Consider the following 8,317-nt stretch of genomic DNA (forward strand, 5'->3'; position numbering starts at 1 on the left):
GCGGGAAAAGCCAGAAAGGAGCGAGGCCTCCAACCACCCTCCGTGTACATTTTGGTTCCTATCGTCGCAACGCATTTCTTAAATCCTGCCAAGTTTCTTTGACAGTTGTTCAGATGTCTTGCGGTTATTTTGACACAAGGTATATGAAAATGTGGCATACCTACGTCACAAAATATCCATTTTCCAACACGGGTAGACCCAAATGTTCACTTTTCCATTGAAAAGTACATGCAAATGAAAGCGTGAAACTTTATTTCTAGTTTGCGATATATTAAACCATCCACATTTTGTAACCCTTTTACCAAACTCGCTGGTGCACTGTTGTAATGTTTGTCCGGCTTGCTTCTTAAAATTCTATTCTGTTGGACTGCGTCGGCATGAAAACAGGGGACAAATCGTCTCTGGATATGAATTCATGACATCATGTTTAGAACGATACAGTAAAAATAAATTTCTGTTTCATAATTTAGACTTGTGACATTAAAAGTTTGCATTTTAAAGTAATAGTGGGATATGGATATACATGTATAAAGCGCGCTGACCGATACAACTTTACCATGGGTCAGATATAACTTTCCCTACATTTGAAACTTCATGTAATGGCAAGAATTCACATCGAGAGTTCAGATATGGGTCGTGGAAAAGTAGGGTTTGAATAATACATCTTTAAAATATCAATAAACAGGGCATACAAAGTCAGTAGACCTTTAGAAAGTCACCAGAGGGCAAATGTGAATTTTTCTCACATCTGATCATTATTTTCAGTGTATGAAGAACCCACGTACGAAGTTTTATGCTTTTATATACATGTAGGCTCAAAGTGCACAACTGGTTACGATATTTGACCTTAAGCCCTGTCAGCCCACCCACTTCCCCTTAAGATTCAATTCGATATATAGCTTTAAACCAGAAAACGGATACATGTTTGTACAATGCATTATATAATTGTTTAATTCGCAAGCTCCTACTACCTGTGCTTTCGCATAATAATATTACTGTAAGACCGAATTTTTTGGACTGTCCTTGATAGGTGTTCCACATTACACCTTCACGTCACTCTTTTCCAAGTAAAACACCCACAGCATACCAAGGCTGTGATTTCACCATTGTACAGGGGAAAATGACCTGATAAGGGTAGGCTACTCCCCCAGACTGACAATTACGTCAGTTGACAATTACGTCAGTCCATGGTCAGTTTACTCAGAAATGATTTCATATAAGTTACTTTTTCCTTATATGACAATATTTTCCTTATATGGTAACAACCATCTCGTCACCGTTTTCACGAAGGGGCGAATTTCATGAAAATCGTCTGGTTTTTTTTCGAAATTTGTTTTTTTGTTGAAAATGAATAAATATATCAATATCTACAACCTGGTGAGGCTATACTTTCAAAAAAATTAAATCTTAAATAACCTAATTAACGAATGGGCGAATTTGCCAAAAGTGGCGTTTTGCGTTTTCACGAAGGGGCGAATTTCCGTACTTTATGGTATTAATAAATTTTCAGTAAATAAATACATTGTAATACATTGTAATACAATGGCGCGTATATCACGAAAGGGCGAATTCCATGCGCGTGCAATAAAACGTTTTCACGAAGGGGCGAATTTCAAGGCGCATGCGCAGTGGCACAGAATCTGCGCGTACTGTACAAAAAAATGCATTGACTCGGACCGCAGAAGGGCGAAATCTGCGCGGTCACTTTAGCGTTTTCACGAAGGGGCGAATTTGCTAATTGGTCTTTTTTCGTATTCACGAACAGCCACTTCTCTTAATTGATTAATTCAGCAAATTTTCTTAAAGTTATACATTTAGGAAGATTAGAAGCTCTTCTTTCCTCTGATACCTAAATCTTGCATATTTTATGCATCTTTAAGTTTCAAATTGTCAAATGAAAAAAGGACCAACTTTAAACGTGATTATCTCGAATGTTCGTTCACATTACAGACACACTCTCGCAAAATGTGGTCCGGCAGCTTTCTATACAAAAACCTCGTTGGCTTGGGGTTTTGTAACGTAAACCTTATCAGTCAGCCGATCACGCTCAATTGACTTCGGCCAAACCGCAGTCCCATCATAAGAAATAAGTTAACAATGTTAACCGGACCATTTTTTCCAAGAGTGTGTCTCTAATGAGTGACGGCCCACACGCCTCTAAAGAAGACATGGAAATGAGAATATTCGGCCATCTGATAATGAGGAAATATTTGAAAGATTATTATTAAATATTGACTTTCCCAGAGAAGTGCTCATTTGAAAACGAAAGGTAACCCAGTCCTAGTTTGAAATACTATCGCACATACCGCCGGTAATGGACGTAGGCAGTGGCACATCCATCAACGAGGGACAAGGGGTAATTTGCCCCAGCCCCCCCCCCCCCTTCCCGGCGGCACTTGGTGGCATCATGTGACAAAAAAACAAAGACGGTTGAGATGTCGATACAGTAAAGTCTTAATTCTGCCGCCCCCCCCCCGCATGAAAAAGCTGGAGACGCTGCTTGACGTAGGCCTGCGCTGCCTATGCGTACGTCATGGAGCGCGCCACTCAGATAGGTATGCTGACGTCATACTCTAAGGACCAAAGCGAGGCTAGAGTTAAAACAAGGAGTGTTCATCGACTAAACTTTTCAAGGAGTGTAAACTGAAGATCAGCCGATATAATAATATCTGATAGAACCTGTTTTTCAGGGTGCAAAAACCAATAAAAATATGCATTTATTGGTTGCTCACATCCTGATCCACAAAGCCGAAAATGTATACGTGTATATATAGGCCAGTGACTGTGCGTTTGTATAGTGCTCTGTAGTGCATGACTGTATCGTTATTCACGAAATGAAGAGGTGACTTTTTTTTATAAAGTCTTGATTTAGCTCTATTTTATAGAAACTGTTGCGTTTTAGTATAATATGTTGCTGTTGATTCTGTGACGGTTTCCAGACCCATCATCCAGATCCAGCGGATATATAGTATTTAATATTTATTAAATCTTACAATCCTATTATATTAGTCTTATTTATACATTTGAAAGACGAAAACAAAAGTTAAAGCAGTGCTCACCAGGAACTGTCTGGCTGAATTTTCGGCCCTACTGGGCCTTCATCACTTAGCCTATACTTGTCTTCAGTGCTACGCAGTTCCGCTTCATACGATATATTTGAAAGACAATATACATATATTATTTGAAAGACTATTGGAGTGAGGTGAATTTTCTTGTAGTTGCTCTTATCTGGGTTGCCGTACTTTTAATGACTTACCAAGACTGGAAATAAAATCTCAAACACAAGCAAGGGCCTGCAGTAACTGTAAATCCGGGCAATTTACATGAAAACGTGCAGGGCCGATATAGGCCATACAATGTATTTAAACGGTGCACTTAAATTGCAACATTATACTAATTTAGAGTGCAAAATTAAACCATTTGAAGCAGGGGATTGAATTGAAAAATTAAATAGTAAAACATAACAGCAGCGAAAGTAGTGCGAGTGAATCCTTATTCGCAGGATTTTTGAATCAGTAGGAATACCTCAAGAGCGGGGTTGAATGTATAATGATTAAAAGTTTGAAAGCACATTATTTTACATGTGAAGTTATTGTCTTGTACATGTATCATGTCATTGAGAAGATATCAAATGGGATCGAACTTATGTTTAAACAAATCCAATGAAGGCAACCGTTTTTAAAACTTAGCCAATTATTTCCGAACTATATCAGTTTGAAGTCTTTTTTGGCTTGAAATCGAGACATGAAGAAAACTATAGACTGGTAGGCTACATAAAAAGTGAAACTGCCTTAAAGTCCATTCTTGAAACTACTGTTAATAATAAATATAGTTTAAACTCCAAACACGGCCACATACGAAATCAAGGAAAGTTTCTTTGTCTATTCACAAAACAAAACTTGAAATACAAGAGTTTAAGAGAAACGCTCGACCTAGAGCCAGGATTCTGTAGTGACCATACAATAATCATGACCCCATTAACATTCTTCAACCGTAATCCTTTTCATAAATGAAGGACATCGTACATCATGCACTATCATTATTTTTTTATCCAAACATGCGTATCCGCTATATCTTCAAAAGTTCACTATGAGTCAGTCAAGTATTTCCTCAGCGTCAGCTGGCCGAATGCTCTCCGTTTCATGTCTTCTTTAGAGGCGCACGGGCCGTCACTGTACACGAACTCCCAGCCTTTCAGGGGCTTGTTTCCGTACCAAGTAGCAAATTGGGGGAAATTCGACAGCAAGTTGATGCCCTCTGTTTCAAGTTTCAAAACTGGATACAGCTGATACGAAAGCCGTTCGTAGAAACCCAGTGTGGTTGCTAGACACAGTAAGAACATTACATCCCAAGTTGTCGTATGCATAACGCTCGGCAAGCTTCATCATTTTGTACCCAAGCCCTAGACCTCGCCTGGATGGATGCATACAGATGGCCTCCAAGTATGCACTTCGCGGCGTTTTAGGACTCGTCACAGTAACTAACCGTACATGTCCAACGACGACATCCGGGGCGTCCTCCCTGTGCTCGATGAGGAGTAGACAGCATGGCAAGCCGCTGGTCTCCTCTTCCGCCATTCGGTGTAGTCTCTCTGGTTTGCTCCACGGCCACGTGATTTTTATAAGCTCTGCACATGACTCGATCAGGTCTTGGCGGGCGTGAAGGGGGCTCAGTGAAACGTTCGAGCTACGTTGCGCCATGATGAATTCGCCGCTCCAGATTACAATTAAATGCTATAAATATTAATTGTCCTTGGTTGCACTGTACATATTCAATCAAGGTAAACGCATGGCAAGTAGAATAAGTCATGACACTCATTCAATCACACGTACTATTGTTGCCTCACTCCAAAGGCTGTAACACACCCGGGAACGAAGTTGAAGTCAGTCGCCAGTTCACGTAAACTTTTCACATCGTGTGGACGTATTGGTATGTCACAGGCACTGCATGACTAGTCTAGTCGGAATTAAACTCCCGTGTTCATCGTCCAAATCGTTATATGTGTGTGTTAATTCACCCCCAGGTTGTAAAGCTTTACTTTCTTTCACTGAACCCAATTATTGTCCTTGGTTAAGTCCAGACAGTGGACCTACATGGTGCTATACTTGGTGCATGTGTAGTTCCGGCATTGGCTCGATTGTTTTGGAGGTCAACTGAGGTACAATAACACCAATAGGCCCACCCATTCCAAAATTTGTATCCCTGTGGAGAATTCTTTGTTCTCGTGTATGCCTTTCACTGACCACAAATTGGTATCCTTGTGGAGACTCACACACAATACGGAACAAAACATTGTAAAGGTCTCCACAGGGCAATTTCTATAGATGAATAGGTCTCCACAAGAATTTCACGAAAAAGATATATGGGTTTTACTCAAAAACTAGGAATTTCCAAGGTGGGTTGATCCGTCGCAACTGGAAGAGTTTTAGAAAAGGGACATTAATTCCAAATTTCAGCCAAGGAAACTAATTCTGGTTAAAATAAGAGCATTTTGAAAATTCACTTTCAAAATTGAACACTTTACTACACGAAAGGCATCCCCCCCCCCCCCCCCCCCCCCCACACACACACACACACGCACAGGATGGCCTTGGAAAATCTTTCACTCGTCATTTCCAAGCCCTTGCAAGGGCCTATTATGTTTCAGATAAAGATATATTTGTAATATCAAGCACTGTCTATGACAAGTTAACTTCCATACATTTCCACATTTTACTGCAATTAAAGAGTCCTTTAATGTAATAAACTCGTATTCTATCAAGCTAAAGCAAAAAGCGCATTAAAAAAGAGATAACTTGATAATAAAATGCTCATTCTATATGTGCCATAAACAAGCGTTAAGAAAATTTGCATTGAAAAGAAGACCACTCTTGAACTAATGAATAACTGTTCTAAGTTTTTTTTTTCACTCGTTAATTATAATCGGCCAGTATCATCCAAACAATATAACAAACTATTGTTACACAATTTAACTATTGTTACACCAAAATGAATAGGAATAGCGACAACACGAATTAACAAAATTCAATGAAGTTAGATTAAAAAGTCAAATAAGTCGCAACTATAAAGCATAATTTTACAGCCTCTGCCTACTTTCGACCACAATGTTATATTCACACATATACTAATGTATATTATGTACAATATTATGTACAATTATCTTTCTCTGCAAATTGATACGACAAACGGTTAAAGGCAGAAATAGATCGTTAATTTTGCAGCTATCCAAAAAGTAACTGACGAAAGATATTGTTGAAAAGCTTTGGTTTAAAGATGGGGATGCCGAATAACTCCCTGTGAAATTATTCATTCTAGCATGGTGTCAAGTTGAAGAAAACAATAAAAGAACACAGTAGGCCATTCCCAAAGGTGCGTTCGTTAGTAGTTGGTTTGTAATTCGGCGTATCCGTCATTACGGACACACTCTCGCAAAATGTGGTCCGGCAGCTTTCTATACAAAAACCTCGTTGGCTCGGGGTTTTGTATGTAAACCTTATCAGTCAGCCGATCACGCTCAATTGACTTCAGCCAAACCGCAGTCCCATCACAAGAAATAAGTTAACAATGTTATCCGGACCATTTTTTCCAAGAGTGTGTCTCTAATGCAGACAGTGAAATACTAAATTCGTCTCTTCGTGAAAACGGTGACGATCTGTTACATAAGCATGTCTTCTTTTTCTTGACACCACGAACTCTATTTTACCGTCACGGATGACTGAGCATCAAGTGATGTATAAACGGACATGCCAGAAATGGCCTTGTACCACATGCACCGTAAGACCAATTGACAGTTTTCAACATGTTGAAAATAACAAAATCCGGGACGTACATTATCAAAGTCATATATTCAATTGCTAAAACATACCAAGGTTTATCACTGTCCCTGTTAACCCCACTGTCCTTCAACATGCTCCCATTCCTTTCAACGCAAATCTCTGCCCTGGTTCTCATTGCTGTGAACGCATTCCTGATAACGTCTCTCTCTCTCTGATAACTGTCAATTGGTCTTAATTTTTTATGGTGCATGTGGTACAAGGCCATTTTTGGCATGTCAGTTACATCACTTGGTGCTCAGTCATCTGTGACGGTAAAATGGAGTTCGTGGTGTCAAGAAAAAGAAGACATGGTTCTGTAACAGATGGTTGTTACCATAATAAGTCATACCCGAGGAATCAACAAAATAAGCTCGGTTTCCTTTTTTTATTTGAAACACCCTGTATACCAAAGATTATATGTTATATTAACATTATCTTAAGCAAACGTTGATATCTGTAATGAAAGGACTTCCGAATATCTGTCGTACATCTGTAAAAATTCAATTCAACCTGTTAAAATGTATTGTTGTCATGATTATTTGCAAGTCGGCACTCTCATGCGCCCTCCGATGAACGTTATAGGCTTTATGCTCCATAAGCCCATACCAGTTTTGACATGATTTGGACATTTTTGACGGATGGTATGCCCAATTTTCATAAACTTGGTGTCAAAATAACTGCAAGACATCAGAACAACTGTCAGAGAAACTTGGCAGAATTGAATAAGTGCATTGCGACGATAGGAGCCAAAATGTACCTGAAGGGGGGTCGAGGCCCCGCCCCCTCCGCGCTCTTCGCGCCGCTCTTAAGTTAATTAGTCTGACCTATAATAACTTTTTAAGTTATAAATTCCTGTTCTACACGTGCCGAGGCATCAATAAAAATGGTTTCATTTTCCCATTTTAAATTTGAAGAACATTTGTACTGTTGCAATTCGATCTGTTAGTCAGCACTCTCATGCACGCTTTCATTTGCATACACTTTTCAATGGAAAAAGTTAACATTTGGATATACCTGTGTTTGAAAATGGATATTTTGTGACGTACGTATGCCACATTTCCATAAACCTGGTGTCAAAATAACCGGATACAGTTATTATCAGATACAGTTATTTTGTAGTTACATTATCCGTCGACACGTGATACATTATCGGATACAAATTTTACTACACTATCAGTCAATTTTTGCTACATTATCGGTTAGTGATACAATATCGGTCAATTTGTGATACATTATCGGTTGGTGATACGTTATCCGTTGGTTACTACATTATCAGTTGTAACAGGCCATACTCGAGCGCGAGCTAGACCAATCAGTGGGCGTATGGGTCACAAGGTCACACCGTGTTTGGGTTCCTCGCTCCGGATCCATGCTTTACATTGGCGACGATCTTTTCGCGTTGTGAAAAATGGAAGTTGTTGGAAACATTTGGTGTACATCGAATTCTTAAAATATTAATGGCATCACGTATACGAGATTTTTTGTAGATGAAGGTTCACTCT

The 8,317-nt window shown here is 39.3% G+C and overlaps 1 pseudogene; it reads right to left on the reverse strand.

The window, feature by feature from the left end:
• Positions 1-3,229: 3,229 nt before the first annotated feature.
• On the reverse strand, positions 3,230-5,121 carry LOC119726813 (annotated as a pseudogene).
• Positions 5,122-8,317: the final 3,196 nt, after the last annotated feature.

The sequence above is a fragment of the Patiria miniata genome, unplaced genomic scaffold, assembly GCF_015706575.1.
Source record: "Patiria miniata isolate m_02_andy unplaced genomic scaffold, ASM1570657v1 HiC_scaffold_2, whole genome shotgun sequence".
Classification (NCBI taxonomy): Eukaryota; Metazoa; Echinodermata; class Asteroidea; order Valvatida; family Asterinidae; genus Patiria; species Patiria miniata.